The 26,877-nt window shown below is 36.5% G+C and overlaps 1 long non-coding RNA gene across 1 annotated transcript; it reads right to left on the bottom strand.

The window, feature by feature from the left end:
• Positions 1-15,466: 15,466 nt before the first annotated feature.
• LOC139706189 (uncharacterized) lies at positions 15,467-26,146 on the bottom strand. The gene is made up of 3 exons (XR_011707835.1): positions 26,058-26,146; positions 24,519-24,600; positions 15,467-16,005 (listed from the first exon to the last, which is right to left on the bottom strand). It is a non-coding gene; the product is annotated as an uncharacterized lncRNA (long non-coding RNA).
• Between the last annotated feature and the right edge of the window lie 731 nt (positions 26,147-26,877).

Raw genomic sequence — 26,877 nt, 5'->3', positions numbered from 1 at the left:
GCCAAGTGCTGAGTTCCCTTTCCTTTTTAATTTTCTCCCTTTAGCTTTTTGGGATGTCTTGGGAAATTTACTCTTTTTACCAAATGCAAATTTGGGATATGTGAAAATTAACATCTTCAGTTTCTATGAGACTTTTTTTTTTCCAGTTCCATATTTATTTATGCTTTTATGAGTGCATTGTAGTTATGCATAATAGTGGGATTCGTTTTGACATAATCATACATGCATGGAATTTAACTTGCTCCATTTCAGTCCCTGGTGTCCCTCCTTCCACCCTCCCTCTTTTCCCCTTGCTCCACTCTGCTTGTCTTTCTTTCATTCATTTATTTATTTATAGACAAATAAGTAAATTGGTGCTTTATAGATGCACATGAAGATGGGATTCACTGTGGCATATTTAAACATGCACATAGCATGATTTCAATCTGCATTTTTTTCCCTTTGTCTTTCCCCCTTCCTCTCCTTCTACTCCACTGATCTTCCCTATCTTTATGATATCTGACCCCCACTTTTTCCCTCTTACTCTGTTTTAGCTTGTTCTTATAATAGAGAACATTCGACCCTTGATTGTTTGAGTCTGACTCATTTCACTTGGGATGATATTCTTCTGTTCTATTCAGTTGTCAGCAAATGCCATTATTTCATTTTTTAAAAATGACTGAATAAAAATCCATTGTGTACATATAACTATATTTTCTTAATCCATTCTTCTATTGATGGACACCTGGGCTGTTTCTGTAGCTTGGCTCTTGTGAGTTGCACTGCAACAAACATTGCTGGGGCTGCTGTATCACTAGAGTATGCTGACTTCTTTTACTTTTACTTTTTTTTTTTTTTTTTTTTTTGAGCTTACTAAACTTTTGAGAGTGTCTTCACATCTCATTAATCCCTCAACCCATTACAGTCTGGCTTCCACAAACACCACTCAATTAAAAATCCTCTCTCGCCAGCATCCTCTCAATTGGCCCACTCAGTGGTCCTACTTTCCCTTGTCATCCTACTTGACATTTATGCAACATTGGACACGGTTGACCAGCTTCTCCTTATTGAAACTCTTTCCTTTCTCAGCCTCTTTTATTTCACCGGCTCCTGCATCTCTGAGCTTCCTTCATGGGCTTCCTTTGCTGGTTCCTCCTGCCCTTTGATGTTGTTTATTAGGGGATCTGTTTATGGGCTGCTCATGTTGCCTTCTCCTGCTCTATTTGAATTTCTTCATTCATTCCATATGCATTGATGAAGCTCTCTGCCTCGTGAATTCTCAGCTGAACCCTAATTCTTATTTCCTAGAGCTTTTAGAATATTTTCTCTTGTTAAAAAAAAAAACAGGCTGCATTATTATTATTACCATTATTTGTGGTGATCATTATTAAATTCTCCGTGCATTTTCACATTTTTTTTTGTTTGTTTACTGTGTCCTTCCTACCACCACCCTGGCTTGGAGCATGCTTGCCTTTTATTCAAGAACGGCTCTTCTAGATGTTTTCTGCCACCTTTATGAAGAGTTAGTTGTTATTTCCTTTTTACTTTTGAAGCATTTTGATAATGACTGATATTAATGGAATTCTGACGTGCCAATGGCTGATCTAAGTTCTTCATATGGATTATCTTATTCAGCCTGCACAGTAGCTCAGGAGTTCTTATCATCTACTGATTTTGGAGGAAGAACCTAAGACTCCACATAATAATTTGCTCAAGGTCTTACAATAAAGTTTCAAACCCAGGCAGTCTGAGTCCAGAGTCCATGCTATAAATCATAATGATCTTATGCCACCTTTCCAAATAATAGTAGCTAACTTTTACTGACTGCTTACTTTGTGTGTAGATTTTCTCTGTGTTTGGCCCCTAGGAAACTCTTAGGAAATCCTATAATCATAATACCTATTTTATGAATGAGAAAATTGAGGCATGGATAGTTTAAGTAACTTGCTCAGAACTGCAGAGCCCACAAAGTAGCCAAGTTGGAATGTGCTTTGTGTTATTTACACAAATTACAGAGATTCCCAAATTGCTCTGTAATTAACCACTTAGGTGCCTTCATCTTTTGCTCTTCTTGTGGGCCCAGGTGATGTCATTTTCAACTTTTTAAGCCCTTTTATCTTGTCATAGAATGCAAGTTTCATAAATGTGGAGGGAAGAGAGACTATAGCATTTTGGCTACTATTATCTTTGGGTCTTTTTTCTAGGACAACTGATAGGCACCCAATGTATATATGTTTTCTATAGCAAATCATTTTTTTGTTTGTAGCATTATGAAGGAAAACATGAAAATGCTACTTCTACAAACTTTCTTTTAAGTAAAAATAGTTTCACCTCCCAGAGGTAAAATAATTGCTGTCCAGACTGTCTGTATTTGCTACTCTCTCTCTTTAGCAGTTTTTGGCTGTTTTGTCCAGATGGAAAGTTTAGTTGAAGAACCTTAATTTGTTTGGAGACCATATTTCACAAAATATATGCCTATAACAAATTGCAGTCACATCATAGCTTGAAAGAGGACATTTTAGGTTGAGTGCAACTACATCTGCCCATTTTTCCTTCCCTCCTGCCCTTCTTCCTTTCCTTCTTCCTTTCCCTAATATCTAGGTTTCACCGTGTGTTGATGTTGTCACAGAAGATCTAATATGTACTCTGTTTCCAAAATTATAATCTCTATCTCTTCACTTCATTTCAAACAGGTTGGTTTTGTAGTTTTTAAGCCATAAAATGCAGTGCTTTGCCTCAATAAAGTACAATGTATCTAGTCATTTTTCTTATCGTTTTGTTTATAGAATCACAAAAATAATGCAATATTTTGCAGAAAAGATCCAAAATACGTAATTATATTCAGTAAAATTTGAAGTCTCTCTTTGCCAATGTGTCCAATTCTATTTCTCAACTTGCTTTGCTTGCAACATTTTTTCCTATACATTATAAACACAAATGTGCCCACACACATATTGAGTTTTAAAATATCATAAATTAAAATTACATTACATAATCTTTCTTCAGTATATTTCTCCTACCACAGTATATCTTTCTGTGTCTGTATTAATAAATCTACTTAATTATTTTTAATGGTTACATGACATTCCTTGTGAATATACACCGTATAACCAACACTTTATAAACCAATTCCATTCAGAGAACATGTGTATTGGTTTCCACGATGGTAAACGCGCACCTATCTTTGTGCTCATGCAAGCTTTCTGTAGCTGAATTCCTAGAATTCACATTGCTCCTTCAGGGAGTGCAGATTCTGATAGACTTTCCGTGTTGACAGTCCCCACCAACTCCACCTTTCACATGCCCATCCTCACATGAGGCCTTTCTATAGGGAATCTGAGCTATCCATCTTTACAATTTTAATAAACATAGCTAAATTTATATATTTCAATCAACATTGAGGATGAATCTGAATCTATAACTGCCCCCTGCCCTCCAAACACTGCTAGATTGGTAGCATGCCTGTACTTTTCTCTCTCCTCTTCTACTTTCTTTAATTAATTCTATCATTTGAAATTGTCTTGGTTATTACGCATCTTTAAAACCCATTTCCCTGTTTCTTGTATCTCATTTCTTAATAATTACATTGAGCTTTATGCCTACATTATACCAAACAATTTAGATTAAACTGTTTCACCTATCCTTTTGTGTTATGACATTCCTTTTTAAAATATTTTTAAATAAAATTTTTAAATTTTTTCTATCTACAAAGAGATGCCTAGGTGGTCAGGTTTATAAATCATTGCACATAAAACAATGTTCTTATTTTTTATTGGTTCTAGATTATTATTTTATTTTATTACAGAATTCCAGGTTTGAGATAACTTTTTCTTAATTTTTTTTTGAGAGCATTTCTCTATTATTCTTGGGTACTGAGTCTTGTTGATATAAAATATGATGGCAAATTGGCTTTTGTTCTTTTAGGTCACACATTTTTTTTTCTCCTTAGAAGATTTGATTTTTCTCTCTGCCCTTGGACTTTTAATAATATCACCAAGATTTATATGTGTCTTTTGTTTGTTTGCTTTTAAAATTCTCTGACTTAGCAATTTGTCAGCTACTTTCAGAAAAAAAATTCAGATTCTCGTAGCAATGAAATTCTGAATTTTCTTTTACTATTTTTTCTTGCTTGGTTCAATGAGAAAAACCAAGACAAAAAACAGCAAAGGAGAAATAAAATGTGTTATGTCCATGATTTTTTAAAAAAATCTTCTCAATAGCTATATTATTTGATTATAGCTTATCATGACTAATCATTGTATTTTTTGCTACTGAATAGACTTGCATATCTAGAAATAATATATGCTTCCATTCTTTCTGGTCATATAGGCTATTTAGTTACTTACAATCAGGCATAAGAAATTTTTTAGATTATAGAATTTAGATCATAGAATTTCTGTATTCCTGAGGGAGCAAAATCTGCTTTCTGTGCCCCAAAGCCTATATTCTCACTCATTTTCTTGAAAATTGGAGATGAACTTGTCTGGAATAACAATTTGACACCATTCATTATAAAATCATTTTCAACAGTTTATTGAGTGCATTTAGATTACATATTTAGATTGCATGAGTTTCTGAGAAATATATTAATAGTATACAAAATTATAACATGCAAAATATCAACAAAAAATCCCAAGCCTCAAAAAATAGCTTAAATGTGTTATAGGAAAAAATTGTGGATCTGACTATCTGTGGACTAATCTTTATTTAACACTTCTCTGTGCCAGGCTCCTCTACTGTTTTCTATAAGCATGGCTTCGTTTAATCTTGACAATAGTTGTGTAAGGCAACTGTTATTACCCTATTTTACATAGGAGGAAAATAAAGTTGAAAAATAAGTTAGCAAACAATGAAGTCAGGATTTGAATCCAAGCTTCTCGTTTCCTCAAGAGTGCTTACTTATGGTGCATGGTGGTGTGAAAATTGTTCAGGATCTTGATCTCTGCATCTTCAATCAGAGAAGACATCCTACAGGTGGTGTCTCCCAAAGGAACCTCTGGCTAGGAAGAGCAAAGCATTCCAGAAGAGGATAATTTTTATAATGGCAGAACAGTTGAAGAATGTAGCCCCACTGGGGAGAACTGTAGGTTGTTGTGTATGGGTATAAGATCTCTCCATGAGCTATCTATTCTTCTGAGGCATGGTTGTTTTAGTACTTTGGGTTTTATGAAATTTTTTTTTTTTGTACACAATTGCTCAGTGATACACATCAGAGCAGATGAAGATTTGATAATTTCACCTATACAGAGATAGCCTTAAGATGTGATTTCATCTATTTAGAATGGACTGAAATGACTATGGATTTCAGGTGAAATTGTCACAAAAATACGATGTGGTCCAATAATATTTACTCATCAAAATAATGGTAAAGTTGAGGTTAGAGTTTGAGGTTACAATTGACAGTACAGTTCAGGACAGCAGTTTATCAGATCTGCATGGTTCTGGCCCATGAGGATTCCAAACAGGCCAACTACTCAGGAGTAGCCCGCAACAAGAGGATGAGAAAGAATGAATGCCAGAGAAAAATTTTGGAAAGTACTGAAGAGTACTTTTGATTTTAAGCTTTCAGAGCATTTCTATGCACATAAATCAATCAAGAGCCCATTGAATAGTTAAGAAAATGCTTTTCACAGAGCTGTTTAAAATTTAACAGGTGTCAAAGAAATTCCACCAAAGAAACTAAAGTTCATTTCGAGTGTGTTTTATGTTCAGAGTTATTGCCTGACACAAGGACAGAATGTGAGACCAAGTATCTGCATCCAGGGAATGATGATTGAATTCGAACTCTGAGTTAGATTGCATCATGGTCCAGAAATATCCTGGATCATTAAATTAATTAATTCACAGATGCACTAATTTCTAAAGATTTTACTCCCATATAGCATAATGAAAGCTTGGGGTAATAGGTTGTATTGTGATCTTAGGTCAACCTACCACCCGTGGCTCTATGTGTTTATCTGTGGGAGCCAATGCTGAGTGTGTCTGGTGAAATTCCTTCGTAATTTGAACCCTTCTCTATTGAAGTGATCTCTGACCACTTTAAGGCTCTGGTATCCCTTCAAAAACAAAGGCTTTATCTCTTCAGATCTCACCCTGAATTCCATTTGCCTCTGAATTCCAATCAAAGGCAACAGAATAATTCAATTCCCTTTGAAATTTTTGATGCAATCTGATGTTGACGTGGATCTCAAGAGTAGTCTAGTGAAAAGCATGTTCTCCTGCTGGATCATTGCCCACATTGTTTTTTTGTATGTGATTCAAAGCTGTTTAGAACAAGGTTTTTCTCAAGTCCCTTATACTGTCACAGCTTGGATAAATTCACTTTGGTGGAAAAACATCTTGATCTATAAAGCTTGGGTCATCAACTTCATGAATTTAGAAAACATGAGGGTGTGCAGAGAAAAGTGCTGTGATTAATCCTTGATGTGATAAAAAGAAAAATGTAATTAGAAACAAAGCTATTGTTCAAGAGATGGGCTGAACTTCTAGGGACTGACTTCTAATCCGGAGACAGGCTTGCCCGTGGGACTTGTGATTTTTGTGCAACATCAAAGAAGGAATGGAGGATGTAGAGATGAACTTACAAGTCACAACATGTTTCCTAGGGCATGAACAGTCTTTCTACTCTGGTCCCAGATTTTATCCTTCAATGGCCTTCTATCACACCAATTCTCTGAACCTCTCATATGGGCAATTAATCTATTTATTCTTTTGTTTTGTCCTCGGATTGCTCATGTATTATCTGCCTCCACAACCAGACTGAAAGGTCCCAGAGATCAAGGGCCATGTTTTTCACTGCTGGTGTGGTGACAGCAGTATCTAATGGTGTGTGGAGTTCACGGGAGACTTCCCTCAAACCTTAAAAAGTGGCATCAAATTGAGTAAGTAGCCTCAGGAATCTTGACCCAGGGCCAGCACAGAATCCACAAAATGTACTTGTCCTCACCACTTCCCATCTACTTCCCATCTTGTTCCTCCACTCTCCTGCCCCAACAACCCCACATGCTCTCCTCACAAGGCATCTTCACTTTGGAAAACATTGCTACTTTTTTCATCTATGGTCGTTTTCTTCTGCTCAAATGCCAAATTTAGGCATATGGCATTAAGTCTTTTTTTTTTTTTCAAGCCAATAGTTAACAGGCTAATAGTTAACAAGTATATATGAACAAGTTAATAATTAACAAGTAAAATACATTATAACTATGTGGTTGCCTAGACCCAACACAGGATTTCCTAACATGTGTATGCTTACAGGCTTCATAAGTGGATTTTCAATATATCATTATGGTTTTTATTGAGCATGGCGATCTCATCATTTTTGTTGGAGTTCATTCTTGCTTCCAAAGTCCAAGCCATTTCTTTCTTTCCCCCTTATTTTCTCATAAAAATGTGTATCACTTATGATTCTAAAATTAATAAGTAGTTATTATAAAGACTTGAGAAAGGCCTGGGGTTGTGACTTGGTGGTAGAACACTTGCCTGGCATGCGTGAGGCACTGGGTTCGATTCTCAGCACCACATAAATAAATGAATAAAGTTATTGGGTCCATTTACAGTTAAAAAAAAAAAAGAAAAAAAAAGACTTGAGTAAATACAGGAGGACAACCAGAAAAATAAAATCCATCCATAATTTAATTGCTTAGGGACGAGCATTTCTAAAGTTATTTTCTCCCAGGCTGATCTTATGCACATATATGTGCATGATCCTCACCTCATAAACTTAGATAAATAGTAAGATATGTTTTCTTACTTTAAAAAATCCAAATAAAATCTGCCCTTTTCCTCACAGAGCCTATCACAATCAGTTTGCCAACTTTGAAGAAACTTCACTGATGTTTTTATTATAATTTACTGAAAATTATAAATTAATCATGAAAAGTAGGTTTTTAAAAATAATATTTAGTTTCCCATCTAAGAATATAGTAAATAAACTTTGAGTTTTCTTCTATCTCTCTAAGTTGTAGATTTGGGATGGGTGAGAGGAGGGGTGTGGGGTTAAAGTCCCACCTTTTTCTGAGTTATTTTAGATGTTTAACATTTTTTTAATTGCAAATGTGAAAAAAATCTTTTTTATCCTTACACTTCCCTTTATTGTTGGAATTATTTTAGAAAGTTATTGATTTTTTTTTGTGTTTCCTTTGTTTTCAATCATATTAGTAAACTTTCTTATAAGTTTTATTAAATTTTCAATTTATATTTTGGAAATTTTAAGTAGACCATAGCACTTACAAATAATAACAGCTATACTTTTTTTTTTTTTTTTTAAATATAGCTTATTGCGTTGATGGGAATGTGTAGAACAAGATTAATAATGTGGACATCCTGTTTTTTAGAAATGGGGTCTTACCATGTTGCCCAAGCTGGCCTGGAAATCCTGGGCTCAAGCAATCCTTCTGCCTCAGTCCTTCGGAAGCTGGGACACCAGGCCTGTACTACTGTGCCCAGCTCTTTTTAAAGGGAATGTCTCATAATAATAAAAGGGTGATCGGTAGAGTAGAGCAGGCAGATCAGGGGGAGGGAGAATGGGCTGGAAGGGGAAGGTGCTGAGGAATAAGAATGATCAAATTATGGGTGTGTCTGAATATGGCATAATGAATCCCACTATGTATAATTATAATAAAAAAGAAAGGGAATGTCACCAATGTTTTATGGACAGATATTACTCCTGATTTGAAATAGATTTTTTTTATCATGCTAAGTAATCAATAGTTGTTTGTAAACAATATTCTTTGGATTGAGTGTTTCTTAGAATTTTGTAGTCACCTGTTTTTTAAAAAATAAACTTTTGTGTTGAGAGTCAACATAGGCATAATTTACTAATCTATTGATCATCAAAGGATAGCAGTAAATATGATAATAATTAGCATGTGTAACCTAGACTTTTATGCCATTTGTATTTTTGTTTTTATCACATATTTGCATTTTTCTTTCTTTTTATCATAATAATCTTCATAAGAAGTCAGGTTTTTTTCCTTTGCAGCATCTCATAGTATCTTCTTAGGTGGTCATAGTGCATGTGATGATTTGCAATTCATGTTATGTTCTCTTCCATAGATGGCCCTGTTATGGTATAAGTTGCTCTGGCAGACTTCTTTAAATGAAATTTTAATCCTGCTTTATGCCTATGCAATGTGATACAACCCATAGGCTGGGCAAAACTCATAGCATGCTTCTCTGGAATAGCATATAGTTTTTGTTCTTGTTTGCATTTCTCAAGATTGAACTTTTAATTCTTTTCTATGAAATGGACCTAACAGAGTTTTATGAAGTAATATTTATAGTCTTACCTAGCTAGCATAATTTTCATTATCTTTTAAATCTTTGTTTTGCAAACTTCTTTATATTTGTTCAGAACAAAATATTTCTTGGGGCAGAGTAAATGTTCACTATTTGCCATGTTCTGATGAGGCACATGCCCTTTGAGTAGTCCATCCTCAAGTAGTTTTCCTGGGCTTTGCTGGCCTGGTTAAACTGTCTGTTTCTCTTGAGTGCAGGGCTGTGGACTCCCTGTGTACTGGATAGAGAAGGGGTATGGGGTTCTGGCCCAGTGTCTCACCAGTCACATGTGTGCCTGCTAGAAAAGTAGGAAAGTGCTCTTATGTGTGAAAAAAGAATATCAAATTAAGTAAAATAGGACTAAGTTTTCCTTGAGGGCTAGTTTGTTATCTACATGATTAAGATGTTAATATAATTCAGGAATTGCAAAAATATTTTCTTGGTATCCATGAAGATTTTTAAGCTTTTTGGGCCCTCAAAATCTCTTAACATCTTATTAAATCAATGTAAAATCACCATTTAAAGATCTTAAAAATGTTCAATTTACTATCTGCATCAAACATCTTCAATTTTGAGTAATAGGAGTGTCATTCTAATGCTCCTTTGAAAAATAATTTAATCAACTCTTCTACATGTATATTGACTGCAGCAATCACACTTATGTTACTTCTCTCTACTCCATGTCAAAAACAATTCAAATAACAACAAACTACAGTGACCTCCCAGCTCCAGCACAAAAATACTGCTTTAGAAAGAGCATATTTCAGGTTATCAAACACTCTTCATTTCCACAGTTCTGGTCAACCAACAAAATGCATTTTTTTTCCATAATTTTATTCTCTACCAGTTTGACTAAGTTCTTACAGTTGATTTTTTCCAAAATCACCATGCTTCTTCACTGATAAAGAACTACCTTATTTCCGTATTCATTTGTATCTCCCAGTTGTGTCTACCTAATTGCAGGTTAGTTTGGGCTATCTGCGTAAAGATAAATTAGCTTGGAAGCCAAATTCCATTATTCCTACTATAAAGATAGGTCCAATAACAGATGCAAGAAATTTCAACCATCTTTTCTATTGGGATCACAGATGGTATTGATGTGAAAGACATCTGTGGCACAGACCAGAGGAGGGATGGTTGGCTTTGTTTAGAAGCAGGGCAAAAGATATGGCAAAAGAGAGCTAAGGATGCCAGGAGGAATTTCATGCGCGTTCACAGGTCCTGGTAAGTTGATTGATTGTAGCAGATTCAGAGCCCATTGATGGGGGATCTAGGGACAGACTGGGTGATGCTACTGTGTTTCTGGAGGAATCTAGATTGAAGAATAGATACAATAAATTGTGTGAAAGAATAGACAGAAAGACTTGTGAGGGAAAAAAAATTATCAAGCAGGAATATGGTCACAGCTTGAACCCTTTCGTACCTTTGTTAAGGAAAGTTTTACATCAAGAGATAGATGAAGTAATAAGGCAAATGAACCTATATGGAAAATATGTAAAGTTTAAAAAGTGGAACAGAACTGTGATATTAGTTGAATATTAATATATTAATGATAGGATTTAGATTATCCATTTATTAATTTAACAATACTACAGAGCATCTACTAGAAACTGACAGTTGCTGAGAGATGATGGATGCAAATTAAATATGGTCCTGAGCTTCTAGAACTTGCAGTCTTATTGGGAACCCTTCATGTGTGGCAAAACACTAGTACACGAGGAAAAGATAAATATATAGTTGAAATCATTTTTTTATAATTCTCAATATTTGTATTTGTACAGCCCATCCTTTTTATTATCATAAGCTATAAATATCAGCATAACAATAAGCATTTTACATATACTAATTAATTTAATCATGATGCACCCAGGGTTAAGTACCTCCTAAGCAGGAGGGCTGGGAACCAAGTCCAGGCTGTATAGGCCTCGAGTCTGTGCTCTTAATCATGACTGTAGTGTAGTGATGCAACTCTTCATGCCAAACTTCCTGTAAAACTTTATCCTGAACATTAGCATTCATTAGCTTCCCTGTTGTTGAGTCATAATGTCCCCACATCACTTATATTTGCTGGAGCTCTCTGCCTACAGTAGGCCTTTGGGATATGTTATTGATAACTGGCCTCACCACTCAGGCCACGAAGGTCAACTTGTTGCATAAATGATATTGGCAAGTTTCCTTAAATGCAGTTTTAATTCTGCTTTATGACTGTCAAGTGACCTCATTGAATACACTTTCAAGTAAGGCTAAACCCTAGGGAAATAAGGAGGACCTAAGACTGGCTCAGTTCACACACAGGCCAGAAAGTTCCAGGCATTTGGAGTACAGTGATGCTCGAGGAGGATGGCAGAACACCTGGTAACCCAACAACATCTCTCCGAGGAGGTTTTTCTTGCTTCTCCTTTAATAGTAAGTACCATCTCCCCCCACTTTCTTTCTCCATAGCATAGAATTCTTATTACCCTCCACTTCTATTGCTTCGTGACCTTCACTGCCTACTTTCTGCAGTTGCTCTGTTTGCTGCCCCATGTACAAGTCTCGGATTTATATTCCTCATGAGATAGTATCTTATGGGACCCGATTTAAGCTAACTAGTTCTGGGCTCAGTTTTGGTGCTGGTGTCTATACATGAGCTGATGACCTGTCTGGAGCCAATTGCTCTTGACTCAGGAGCTGATCCCGGTCACTAATTTGTGGCCAGGTTGTGCTGTTTCTGGAGCTTTCTGCAGGAAATTCTGGGTGAGTTAGGCACTCTGAGCATCTGGGAAGGGTGTAGTGAAACTGGCAAAGTATTTGCATAGCTTTTCTGATATAAATACATTATTGATTTTTTGCACATTGAATACCTATGTGATGCATGTCAATAATTTGTGTGGAACAGGGAAAGAACCTGTCTATTTGAATGGAAAGATAATGCAGGAGATGAACTGTGAAATGGTTAGAATTTTATAAGTTTCACACTTTGAAAAAATTTGTAAAGATAGAGTTTGTAATAATGTGGTTAATTTTACAGTTGCTGATAACAAAGTGAGGGCAGAAAGAAACTAGAAGAGTTTACCTAGATGATTTCCTACTCTAAAACACTAAAGTGGATGTCAACCATTCACACATTTGTATCTAAAAGAAGACCTCCTAAAACCTGTGAAGCAACATGTTCATGAGAAGTCACTGCACTAGAAAGCCTTTATCTCTTCATCTTGATTACTCTGCCTTATGTCCTTCTTAGCCTCTATCACTTCTGCATGCTATACATTTATGTGTTTATTGTTTGTCCTTGTCTCCCCTGTGAATTCTCTAAGCTATGTAGTGACTTGGTGTCCTTTACCAGCTGCTATTTCTCCAGGGTCTAGAAAGTGCATGGCATATGGTACAAATTCATAAATGTTTGTTGAGTGAGTGAATGAGCTAATATATATATATATATATGTATTGAAAAGTGTCTAGAAAAATATACACCAAAGTGTTAATAGTACTCACTTCTGGCGAGTATAACCAGCAAAGCTAGAAGAGAATTAAGGGAGAAGGATGTAAAATGGCAAACATCAATATTATAGACCTCCATAACATTCACATTTTTGTTACTTAATAAGAAAAAAAATTGACTTGCTTTACATTAGGCTTTTTAGGAACATATCTATTACACAAATAAGTAAAGGCATATATATATATATATATATATATATATATATATATACACACACACACACACACGTATATATATAATATATATACACACATATATGTAATAATGAAAATAAATATTTATTAATCTTATAGTCTTTTTCAATAAGTATGTCCAATATTTTATAGTAAGATAGAAAGTTCTTCCTCAGAAAGATATTTTTTAAAAATCTATTTTTAGTATTTCACATATGGTATGAAATGAATATGCAATTGTCAACTGTCTAAGCAAAATAAAACATACCAATTTTTAAAGTAAAAATCCCTTTGAAATGTCTGGAAACATTCATCAGTACTCAGTGATATAAGAGAATTGCTGAGAAGAATGCTTGCAAGTATTTAAGAAACAATTGATTATAAATAATAAATAGAATCATCTTGTAAGGGTAAAAATTATGCCAACACGCAAAATAGCTTTAAAAAATACTATAAAATTGAAAAATTGTAGAGGAGGAGACTATTAGGGTCCAGTCAGGAAATCAGACTGTATTAGATGTATTTTAGTAAGCACATTTATATGGGTAAATAATTGCAAAGACAAGGGCAAGCTTAAAAATCCTAGGTGGAAGGAAGGCAAACTAGTCATTAACAATAGTAGGAAGCCTCTATCTTCTGTGGGGCTGGCGGAACCCAGGGAGGAGGCACTGTTACCAGAGCCCTGAGACCAGGATCACTGGCTAAGAACTGGATCACATCCAGAGACACAAGGGAGGGGGCTAGAATTACAAAGGGAGAGACTCTCTGCCAGAAAATGGTCTAAGAAGGAGATACAGACACTACACAAAGTAGAAAGAGGGGAAGAAGTACTCTGGCTTCTTCCTGCTCCCCACCCTCAAATCTCCCACTAGTACTTTCCATTGGCCAAATCCAAAGGGAAGTAAGTGTAAAAGGGCTGGTAAATGTAGTTTACAGAGTTTGCCTTGACACATGCTGTAGACCCAGAGGAACAATGAGGAATGGTTTTGAGAGTAAACAGGTAAAAGACATGAATAAATGGTTTAATGGAGGTAACAATGCTTTATTCATGCAGCTGTTCAATTTCATATAAAATATTTTAGGTATACTTAGAATTATTAATTTTATGCAGCATTTATTCAGGTGTATTTACACAAGACTCTCAGCATGGATTGAAGCATAGCATTTTTTTTACAATTTTTTTTTTTAGTTGTAGATGGATACAATATCTTTATTTTCTATTTATTTATGTGGTGCTGAGGATTGAACCAAGAACCTCATGCATGCAAGGCAAGTGCTCTACCACGGAGCTACAAGCCCAGCCCCAACCTCAGCATATCATTCTTTCTCAACCTTTTCAGGTGGAAGAATCCTTTTCATATCAATGTATCACCAATCAAGTGATTAATTCTTTATTCCTGTATTATTTCAGCAACATATGCCACAAAAAGATAAACATTTATTTAATTGAGGTTAGGAATTTTTATATTTGTGCTAAAAAATTAAATATTTTTTAAGATTATTTTTTTCTGACTTATTTCTAAATGGCAAACCAAGAGAGAGAATTTGAAGCTGTTACTTACAAGCTTTTCTTGTGAACAATCCCCTTGCCCCAATAAATTGGAGGCCGAATTAGATATAACAATCATTTTACTTTCTCTTTTTGACTTTGGCTTTTGAAATATTGGAGGCATTTCAATGTGATGTGTAGGAATTTAAATGAAATGAATGAACCTTATGGATCTGTTGAGGATCATCTTGAGGTGAATTTGCAGAATTATTATCATTTATTGCTTTTCATCAACTATATAATTGAGAAGGTTTTCCCAGTGATTTATACCACCATAAAATACTTGGTCTTATTTCTATTAATTATGATTTGGAAGATGTCGTAAGTATAGTGTTAATGAGTATGTTGAATGATGTTAGATTAATTGGAATGACAAAAATGCCTTAAGCAAAGAGTTAGAGACTATTGGTAAATCCAAAGATAAAACTGTTATTTACTTTGTGTCCTGCCCTGTCCTTAGAAATATGACTTTTCCAGAGCAAGAATTTAGATCAATGTTCAATCTGATATTTTTAAAAGTTTTGTTATGGAAATTTCAAGCATATACATAAATAATTCTTAGTACTGCTAATTCAGCTTCAACAGTGATCAACTCAGGACTAGTCTCATTTCTTTATAAATTCCTTCAATTTCCCTTTCCTGTCTTCATGAGCTCCACTGGATTATTTTATAGACAACCCCCAGAGATCATATATCACTTCATTCTTGGTTTTAACATCCTTTAAAAAAAAAACATTTAAAAATTTGTTCTAATTAGTTATACATGATAGTAGAAAGCATTTTGATACATCATACATTAATGGAGTATAACTTCTCATTTATTTGATTGTACATGATGTAGAGTTACACAGGTCATGTAATCATACATGCACATATGGTAATAATGTCTAATCCATTTTACTATCAATCATATTCCTTTGCCCCCTCCCCTCCCTTTACTCCCCTCTGTTTAGTCCAAAATACCATGATTCCCCCCACCCCACCCCATTGTGAGTTAGCATCCACATATCAGAGAAAACATTCAGACTTTGGTTCTTTGGGATTGGCTTATTTCATTTAGCATAATATTCTCTACTTTGATTCATTTACCAGCAAATGCCATAATTTCTCTATATCAGTTTCTTTATCCATGCATCTGTTGAAGGGCATCTAGTTTGGTTCCATAGTTTAACTATTGTGAATTGAGCTGCTATAAACATTGCTGTGGCTGCATCACTATAGTATGCTGATTTTAAGTCCTTTGGGTATAAACCTATTAGTGGAATGACTGGATCAAATGGTGGTTCCATTCCAAGTTTTATGAGAAACCCCCATATTGCTTTTCATAGTGGTTGCACCAATTTGTAGTCCCACCAGCAATATATGAGTGTGCCTTTTTCCCCACTTCCTTGCTTAATTTTTTGATGGTTGCCATTCTGACTGGAGTGAGATGAAATCTCAGTGTAGTTTTGATTTGCATTTGTTTAATTGCTAGAGATGTTGAACATTCTTCTCATATTTTTTGATCAATTGTATTTCTTCTGTGAAGTATCTTTTAACAGCTTTTTCTGGGGAGGGAGAGAAAGAGAAATGTTAGCTTTCCATTTTGTAATGGTAGGAGGTTCAACACAATGTTCATCTGTTTCCTAAGAATGATTGGTTTTGGTGAGCCATTGTGTTGGAAATCACCAGTGAATTACATATCCTTTGGTGAACTGCATTAAATACAGATACCAGGTAAATGACCTTTTAAAATGTAGATAATTCTTAGGATGGGAAACAAGTTAATTTTTAGAAATCATTACTCTGCATTTTAAAGTCGGATTCATATGTAATCATTTGGTCCAATGTAGAATCATAATGCAGTGGAATTTTGGACAGATATATATATATATATATATATATATATATATATATATATATATATATATATATATATATATATATATTAGAGATGATTAGAAGTCTCATGAAATATTCCAGAACCTAGAACTTGTGCTTCACCAGTGTTGACAACAATGTTCTGAAATTTTATGGTGGGATAGGGTGGGAAGGACCAGAAAACTTGTGCTGAAATAACTGAAGAAAAATTCTCTTCTCACTTTACATGATTTCATTGGAAAATACTGTTTGCCTATGTCATCGATTATCCTCCATGTTGATAACTTCCAGATCTGTAATTTTTTACTCTTTTCTTAGCTTGGGTTCAAATGTACAACTACTAGTAGGTATTTCCATATGCTTATTACAAAGCTCCTCATATTGAACAGGTCTAAAAAAGATCATTGTATCTCCCAAACCTATCTTTTCCTCCCACTTTCTTCATCTGTAGGAATGGCACCATCATCCAATTGGGACACTTGAGAAATATAGTCTCCTTCTTCTCACCAAATTCCTCAGACTAATCAGATTTCAGTTCTTGTCCTATCTACCTCTTCAAAAACTCTCAATTTCTCCCACTGACAGTGCCCTTGCACTAGTTTAGACTTTTTGTTTTCTGCCATAACTAGTAAATTTGTCTTAGATCTAAAACATTCTCTACCCTGCTATTTGAGATGTGTTGAATACGCAATATCTCTCCAGTCTCAAATTCTTAAGTTTATTATTCTGGATGGCAAATACAACATTTTACTATGTAGCACTACCTTATTTGTTGGGTAGGTCTCCTGCCATTACTTAATGGCTTTACATTTAACTATATGGAAATACATATAGTTCTCCAAATATGCTAAAATGCACATTCTGATTCAGATGATGTCTAAGAGTCTGTATTTCTAATATGATCCCTGTTGACGCTTCTGGTTCACAGATCATACTTTAGTAAAAGGGTCATAGGCTTTATTTTTGCCCTCTCTTAGTTTCCAGAGGAGTCACAGTTTTATCCTCACTTTGCTATATGTTGTTTTAACTATTTTGTGGCTTCTACCATTTTATTTTACATATCAGTCAGATTTTTTCCCCCAGATTTGATCAAGTAAGTACTTGACCAAATTCTACTCCCCCCACCAAATTTCAGCCCAAATACTGAAACCCCCAGGAAGGCTTGGTTACCTTTTTTCCTATGCACCCTGCATTTCTCACATGTTTCTAGCAGTAGCACATTGTATTGTGAATTCTAGATTGTCCATTTCCCATTTTGTGTTCCCAATATTATTCACTGTGCCAGGAATGTGGGAGAAATACAGAAAGTATTTGTTGAAAAATAGGTAAGTGAGTTCTCTCTTGATGACTTTTATAATTGCTCTCTGATATCCCTGTGGTATTCCTAGTACTGTATGGGGTGGTGAGTAAGTATTTCTAAAGAGTACTAAAAGTTTTACAAACCATAGACTTTGGAGATTAATTGTAATCTAATAATAATTTAATAATAATAAATATGATCACCATAGGAGAAAGACCCAGGACTATCTCTGGACAAGTTCATAGAGTAGCTATCTGGGCCATGATTAATTTATCATGGTCTATTTATAACCCCCAGGCTCGTTTACCCAAGAACTTGATTTGTCAACATCTTTTCTCAGGTGTACACTCACATTAGCCCAGATTTTAAGGTTGATGTGTATGTAATTTAGAAAGTTAACTCATTCATTCATGGTAAGAAATTAAAGCATTAAGCACCAAAATACTAGAACCTGCATGATTAGCCCTTTACTTGCTGTCATAAAGTTTTACAGAAAGTGAAATCATAATTCATCTTTTTTTTTTTTTGTAGAGTAGAATCTAAAAAGTTATTTAGATGAATTGAATGTATCATGGCTTCAGGTTAAGTTGGCTCAAAACATCCAAATCATAATAAGAATGATCTTGCCAATAAAGTCTGTGGCCACATGTTCTGCCTCCACTAGAAGAATGAATCTTTAATGGAACTGGAAATGCTGAATCTCAAAGTGTCGTGGTGGAGAGGGCCTTCCCCAGAGTGCTTGGATGGGCCCTGACACGTTTGCTTCTGAGATTCTTCCCTTATTCTCCTTCCATGGCAATGAACCCCTTTCAAGTTGACTTATTCTTCCATAGTGAATTATCTCTCTATTAAGGCCAATTTGCATAATTTCCCCCTGATTCTTCACTTGTTGTTTTCTATTATTTCCAACTCCTAGGAGACCCTTTACCATAAATCCGTATATGACGCCAAAATTAAACCCTCCACCACTGCAGTTAGGGCAAGACTGTCCTTATAAAGAAGATCCCTGTCTACTCTGAATGTCTTTCAGCGTAACTTCCTAACATAAAAAAGAAGAAATGAATTTTCATCTCCTTTCACAAATACTATAGGTCTAGTAATTTCTTTGAGGTGAGTGAAAGTGTCTCTGGAGTGGGTAACACTAGTGTCACCTTTTTCCTTCTCTGTAAGTTGGCTTCACTGCGAGTGGTGGAGGATGAAGCACACAACACATGTGTAGTATCTGAGTGGGTAGAGGGTATCAAGGCCCTAGGTCTTTGTTCCAAAGCCTACCATTTGACTGTAGTTCTCTTCCTTTGCTGGGAAGTTGAGAGAAAGAGAATCAGTGGGTAGAGTAATGGCGTCCTAGTAAATCACGGGAGGGATGATGAGTGAAGGGTGAGGAGGAGTATAACTACATCTTGATTGCTCAGGTTAATAGTTCTGTGAATACGTGCCAAGAGAAGTTGGGAGTCTCCTTCCCCTTGGATATAAATATAGAAATTACTAACATCTGTAGGTCTGATGCAAAGTGGATCTTGCAATTCTGCATTTCTGAGAGGATCCCAGCTGATGCTATGAGCCCATGGATTGCATGGTGAGTGTCAAGGACTATAAGATTCCTTGAGGTTTATCCCTCTCAATTACCAGCCAAGTCAAAAATTCTTCCTTTCCTTGGCCGTTCACTCTGTTGTACCTGCTTTCTATCTAAAGGCATTTGTAGAATCAACCATGTCACATGTAGAAAGCTGTCTTGTACATGTGGATTTGCATGGTCTTGGAAACATTGAGTAATTGTGAAGTGTTAAACAACAAGGAAAAATGAATGGAGAGAGAGGGTGCTGTGTGGGTGGAGGAGAGAGTGTGGTGTGTGCGCGTGTGTGTGGCGAGGGTGGGGTAGGGAGCAAAAGGATATAATAGGTCTCTTTGGAATGTGGAAATGTGTGTATGTAACAGACCTGTTAACTCATGTCTAAAATAGCATAACTCCCCAGCATGGTTGGGCAAGTACAGTAGCAAAATGAAAAAAAAAAAAAATTAAAAACCCTAGGGAATGTCAAAGAATATTTTTGGAACAATATAACACCCCACATCATGGTTTCTTTTCTCTTCTGTGCTATTATTGGTTAGATGTAATTCTCTGCTGTTGAGAGTTTGTTCTGGTCCCTATCTTGCTTTGCAGTGATGAGGTGTAAAGCATTCCAAGAGAGAAATATCTACTGTTTGTGGCCAAACAATATTCAGGATGTCATTATTTCAATTTCACCTAAGTCTTTTTTTCCAAAGTATTGTTATATAATTTCTCTGCAGAAATCCTATGTAACACATTGACCTTCCTGACTTGATCTTTTCTTCTTTTTTAAACCTAGACTCTGTATAGATTACAGATCAGTGGAGAATTTTTTTACCATCAAAATTAAAACTGCCCCAAATTTCAGGTTACTTTGCTCTTCATTAGCCACAGCTTCCCATTTCAATTCTCTTCAGTCAGGAAGGCCATATGTATTTTACACTGATATTGTTAGTTCTCTCTCATTTGTTAAATTGTCTGCTACAATTATGCATCCTACTATTAGGCCTTAGAAAATAAAGACATTTAAAAATATTGCAAATAATCACAGTCTCAACAGGGACTGGAGATGTAGCTCTGAGGTAGAGCACATGCTTAGTAGGTACAGACTCTGGTTCAATTCCCAGCACCAAAACAAAAACAAACAACAAACAACAAACATAAACTTATCAAATGGCAATATAAACAGTTCAGTTTCCCTTGGCAATTTTTTTTTGGTATGATAATTGAATCTTTCTTCTGAAAACTCAGCAAGTGTTTGGTAGGCTTATCTTTAAAATAACTTTTTTGTGATTTTTTTTTCTTCTAATGGTGGCAAGTAAAAAAGATGAGGAGTGTTAGGTATTGTATTTGTGATGAAACTCCAGTTTTCAAATATAGGTTTAATTCCATTTCTCTTTCTCTGTGTCCACACTTCATGTCTGCCTGTATAGTGGTGTAGGTTTGGCATTTCTGTGGAAAGTTTGTACTTGTTCAGAATTTCATGGAGATGTCACTGGGAAATGTTACTTTTTATTGCTTGGACTACTCAGGATTTTATGTGTAATGTGCCATACAATCCCGTCAGTGGTTAATCCTCATAAATAATTTCATGACTTGGTTTATTATTGCAATATCCATTTTATAGATGGTAATACAGAGGAATGGATTACCAGGAAGTTGAAATTATAACCTACAATCATGAAAATGTCCCAGACCATTGTTTAGTTTAAGCTGCAGACTGCAAATTTGTCTCTATGTGCCAAAAATCAGATAAAAATGAAATATCTGGGGACTTAACTCTGAAGCTGTGTCTGGGTTTGCAAAGGAAAAATGAGAGGATGTGAATCAAGTACTTAATATTATGGAGAGAAAATTCCCTTGTAATGAGGAAACCGTGGGTCCCACTGGCTCAGTGCTCTTCCCTGGCAGGAAGAAATCCACTGGATCATTGCTCAACTCAGGTTTTTATTCATAAACATTCCTCTCCTGGCTGTACAGGGCCAGGAAAATCTGCCTTCCCCTTTCTTCTTGTAAGCTCAATTCCAGTCCTGAAAATGTATCCATCAGATTCTCAGTGGTCATCTCAAGATGATACATACTGCTGTGACCTTCAGAAAAGGACGTTTGGAAAATAAAGAGTCTATCTGTAGGAAGTATCCAACCTACAGAGTGGAGGTATCTTGACAATCCTGTCCCATTTGCCTGTGGTCACTAGTATTAGCTTTAGAAAACTTATTCCGAAGTGAAGGAGCTGTGAGGTCCACATGTATTCAGGTACAGTGGTTGGGGGAGGCATTTTTCATGGTCCTCCATCCCATGGGGCAGAAACTGAGGTTCCCATTGTGGATCTGTCTCTAACTCCAATAAGGAAATAAGCAGCATAGGAAGGGGATAGATAGAGGACTAAGGAAGGGGACATCCACAGTGCTCTGTCCCTTAACAAGATGAAGAACTCCAACTCTTACTCCCTGTTGGGGGATAAGCGGCCTTGTCCACACCTTGATTCTGGCCCCAAAAGGCCCATTTTGGACTGCTGACTATCATAAATACATGATATCGAAGTCACCAACTTTGTGGTAAATTGTTACAGCAGCAATAGGAAACTAATGCAGGAAATTTTGCCCTCATGGGCTCTTTCTTCTATTAAAAAGCAGTAAAAATTATATTTTTAGAATTGTGTTAAATAAAGATGAATATATTAATATTATATCTAAAATAGTTTCTTTGATCAAAAGCTTTTCTTTTTCTGATTTTAAAAGACATTAAAATATTTTCATGGGCACTTAAAGGTATCATGGGCTCTGCACGTGATGCTAGGTGTGCCTGAGGGGTATGGTGGCTCTGCTTATGGCTATTTCTTTTTTTTTTTTTTTAACCTTTATTTTATTTATTTTTATGTGGTGCTGAGGATCAAACCCAGGGCCTCACATGCGCTAGACATACGCTGTGCTGTTGAGCCACAAACTCAGCCCCTGCTTATGGCTATTTCTATCCATATCTTCCCTGTCATTCAGCACTTTGGATTCAGTATAGCCAAATGTTTGCCAACTGAGGGCCAGCAGTGACATTGGCTTCTTGTTTGGTTGTCCGATTTCTTGGTGTTTGAATGGGGGTATTTTTTAATTAATTAATTAATTTTTAAAATTGATTTTATTTTTTAAATACATGACAACCGAATGTATTACAATTCTTATTACACATATAGAGCGCAATTTTTCATATCTTTGTATAAAGTATGTTCATGCCAATTCATGTCTTTATGTATGTACTTGTTTTTTTTTTTTTTGCATTACAATTCTTATTACACGTACATACCACAATTTTTCATGTCTCTGTTGTATACAAATTAGGTTGACACCCAATTTCTGTCTTCATTCATGTACTTTGGATAATGATGTTCGTCACATTCCACCATCCTTGCTAATCCCCTGCCTCCTCCCTTTCCCTCCCTCCCCTCTTCCCTATCTAGAATTCATCTATTCATCCCATATTCCCCTTCCTACCCCATTATAAGACAGCCTCCTTATATCAGAGAAAACATTTGGCATTTGCTTTTTGGGGATTGGCTAACTTCACTTAGCATTATCTTCTCCAACGCCATCCATTAACCTGCAAAATGCCATGATTTTATGGAAATACATATTTTGAGCAGGAAGAAGTTATTCTATTCTAAGTCACATGGCACCAGAGAACCCCCTCACTCTGCACACATAGTAAACACACGAGAAATTCTGGTCCAGTGAAGACTTGTGATCAAACTCTTGTCTTCTAGTTTTTGTTCTTGGAAGATTCCGCATACGAAGCCTTTCTTCATATATACCTTTCTTTGCTAAGTTGCAGATGAAAGATAGAATGGATTGCTGGTTAAAATTTGAAGATGGATATACTGATAATGTAAATATTTATATTTAAGTAGCAACCACAATTTGTAAAAACACTTTTATCCACTTACTCTCTTGATAAGCTATAAAGTCATTTAAGACCTTAAGAGGAAAAATATTTTATAATTTATTTATATAAAGGTAGTATAGTAACAGTGGCTTTAATTTTAGGTAGATTGAAATTTATAATTTTGTTAAGAAAAATACTGGGAAAAATAAGCTCTCTATTTTTTTGTCACTTTATAACTTGGCCTATGCTCCAATAGGTAGCAAAAAATAGAAAATAAAATTTGTACTCCTTAGTCATATATATTACTTTCCACACTCTGCCCTAATGAAAAATGATACATTTCAAGCTTATGAGTACAAGCGTTAATGCTGTGAGTTGGAAATTACAGCATACTTCATTGCATACCTCATTAACTGTTTCCACTTTTCCCACAATTAAAAGCCAAAAAGGCATCATTTCTAGCTAAAAAGCAAAGTTAGGTTGAAGGAAGTTCAGAGATGTGATGAAGGAACCTGAGACCAGAGCGCTTTGCTTCTTATGAAGACCCCAAGGGTAAAAATAACAGCTTTCCTGAATTATGATCCTAATTCAGGATTTGCAGTGGACTCTGATTTGATGCTGTTCTGGAAAACGCTATGTTGAAAAGGCTTTGTTTCTAGAGATTCTCAGGAAAGTAGCCAATTCAAACTCCTCAACCCTGTGAGGTCATTCCTGGCTGGTAAGGAGTCCTTTCTGTCATCTTTCTGAGGGTGAAGACTCTCCACACACCTACTTCTTCTGAGCTCATCTGTGTGCTTCATGTGTGCCGATATTCACGAGAACACACGGACCCAGCTCTTTCTACCTGGCTTTCACAAATCCTCTGATCTTATTCACTAGGCTTCAGTTGAAAAACCAGCCACTACCTCAGAGCAAAGCCTGTCCAAGGAAGGAACATCACCTTTGTCCTTGGAAAAACCCACAGAGCACTCCTAGGCACATTCCCACCCTGCTAAGTTGTTTATCTACAAATAACAGGAGAGATGTGCTGCCCCAGGTGTCCCTGACTGAGTTGGTTGGTGGCTAGTAACCCCCTAGCAGCCACCAATCAGCATGAGACAGGGAAATTCCTGGGATGCCAGATGACCCTCCCAGTAGTTTATGGTGTTGGGAAACCATGGAGTTCAGCAGGAACACCCCTCTTGGCTTAAACCAATCAGTTCAAATGAATACCCCTTTTGTACCGACCAATCACCCCTACCCAACTTGTTCCCGCCAGTGAATGTGCTAATCATGTTTTAGAGTTGTTATTTGATTTTCCCGCGGTGTGTGATGATTTGCTAAGAGATGCTTTGATGTATGTGGGGGTCCCTGCCTTCTCCAAAGACTGTATAAAACTGCTGCAAACCCTGGGCTCGGGGCCTCTCAGCGTCACCAGTTGCTGTGTGCGCACATGGAGGACCGAGCTAGCTCTCAATAAACACCTCTTTGCTGCTTACATCGATCTTGGGTCTCTGGTGGTCTTTGGGGGTCCCGAATTCGAGCATAACACAGTGTCCCAGTCAGACCAGTCTGGTCCAGCTGTGAAGAGACAGACAAGACAGACTGATAAATCCCATCAATTAATTCATAATTTCATAATTGAAGTTTGGACAGGACTTCTGGCCTCCAAACGCAAGAAGGTCTCTGTTCAAGGCCAAACACAGTTGCCCATTCTATCCTTTAAGAAAAATGAGCAGCTTTTCAGAGACCCTCCCTGCTGCTGCTCTTCTCTCCAGATCCCTGCCTTGCCTGCCTATGATTAGGTGCCTTTTAAAAAGTTGCTCTCCTTCAAGTTACACCCTGCCACACCTCCAGGCCCAAGGATGCTTTCTGTTCCCGGCAGTCTTAAACCCTGGCCAATAGCAAAGGAGGCATCACGCTGAGCTCCAGAAGAGAAAACCCTTCATTGTGCAACCGTGACCCATTTGGCACCGGGGAGAGTAATCCTGATGGGCTTTAGGGAGTCCACATCCACTTCCCCTGGGATTGTCCTGTGGAGAGCCCTTACAAACACAATCACAGTGCCACAATCGAGGGTCCTCAACGGAGACCCACAGAAACAGGGCCATTCCCTGTGGTGCCCTGATTCAGTCCTGTAGCATGATTTACCAGCTGCCTGAAAAAGAAAATACTGCTAGGACCTGGACTGTGACCATGAGGTGTGAAGGTGTCAAGTTGAAAAAACAAGGGTGGGTCTAAAATCTGCACCTCCTTCCCCACCCCTCCCCCTACTGCCCTGAGAAAATCATTCCAGTGTAAACATCTCTTTTTAAATTTAGGATATCTTTGTGCAAGAAAAACTACTTTATTACTCAACATTAATAACACTCACTTTGAACCTTAATTCTGAAAACCACAGAATTTAAAAAATGCAGTAAATAGCTGACATGGGTGTTCTTCCCCTGCTTTCAAAGGAATTGTTTTTGTAATTACTGAGCAGGGTAAAGTTGAACTGTCCTCAGCAGTAAACAGGATAGTGTGTAATGAGATATCTCAACTAAAAACATTAGTCATATACGGATTAATTAATAATGGAAAAGTTTCAGGGCATTCCTAATGCTTTTTAAAAAATGTGTTCTTTTTTTAAGTTGTTAGGTCTCTATTCTAGTTTTGAGTACAAATAAATGCCTGACATATGGTCTCAGCCAAATTCCAAAATGTAGCAAAAACAGGGCCTGCATATTTGGCAGGAATTTAAACCAGTTCAGGCCAGTGTCTGTTTTCTGCCCAAAGAAGAGTTTGTGCATTTACACTGGGCTAGGAAAATAACACAGGAAAACATGGGAACAACAACTAATATTGTAAGCTCCAATGCCAGGCTGGCTAAAGAACAACGTTTGGAGCAACTCAGGAATTACCGCCCAAGCTGCAGTTTGGGTTCGCAAAAACGTTTGGAATACAGTAAGCACAGATTGCATTGTTGTGAGGAAATTGCCTTCTCCAGTCTTAGGCTCTCACCTTGCAAATCACCCCCTCTTAGCAAAAGCACATCTTACTTGTTAACTCTTCCCCTGCTCGCTAACCTTTTCAATCATCCCCTTCATCGTTGCAGAATGGCCTTCGGAACAAAGCAGCATTTTAAAGGCTTTCCCACTAAAAGTTCGCCCCTCCCCCCCTTTTAAAGAGGCAGTGCGGGGGTAATTTTCTTTCTTTTCTTTCTGTCTTTCCTCCTCCTATTCTGCTTCTTTTTAAAATTTGTTTTTCCTACAATCCACTCTAGTGAAGCTGTCATTGTTTGGGGGTTGATGGATATTTCTTTAGAGATACCATCATATCGCTTGTTATTGTAACACTTATTGGTGATAAAGTTCAGACTAAAAATTAAGCAGCTGCAATGTAGCAGCACAAATTAGTTTAATGTAAGCAGTCAGGAGCAGCTGGCTGCTCGGGACTGGAATTTAGCTGTGGGGGGAAGGGTGCTGTGACGCTGACAGTGTTTTTTTCCTCTACATAAACATTTTTGGCTGCTACAGCTTTTGTGCTGATCATGTGACAGTGTCCCTAGGCAGATAATTTATTTCTGTGGCTTTCATGAGCAATCATTAACCTTCAGACACTGAGTTTGCTTTTTGCTTTGTGGCATTTGTTATTATTATTGTTATTATTATTTTGTATACTAACTAGTTTAATTCAGAAACTGTCAGGAGAAAATTACAACCAATTTATAATAGACTGCAATGCATAACACTTATGTTTCTATTAAAGCAGACCTTGCTCATAAGACCATTCTCATAGCTTTGCTGTGTTTGTGGATCTGAATAGTTATTTTTAGTATGGCTGTCTGTCATTGGCAGGTTCCTTCCGTGTCCACTTCGA

This window comes from Marmota flaviventris, chromosome 6 (assembly GCF_047511675.1).
Source record: "Marmota flaviventris isolate mMarFla1 chromosome 6, mMarFla1.hap1, whole genome shotgun sequence".
In the NCBI taxonomy this organism is placed as follows: Eukaryota; Metazoa; Chordata; class Mammalia; order Rodentia; family Sciuridae; genus Marmota; species Marmota flaviventris.
The sequence above is the reverse complement of the archived record's forward strand: the minus strand, read 5'-3'. Positions and strand labels throughout refer to the sequence as shown.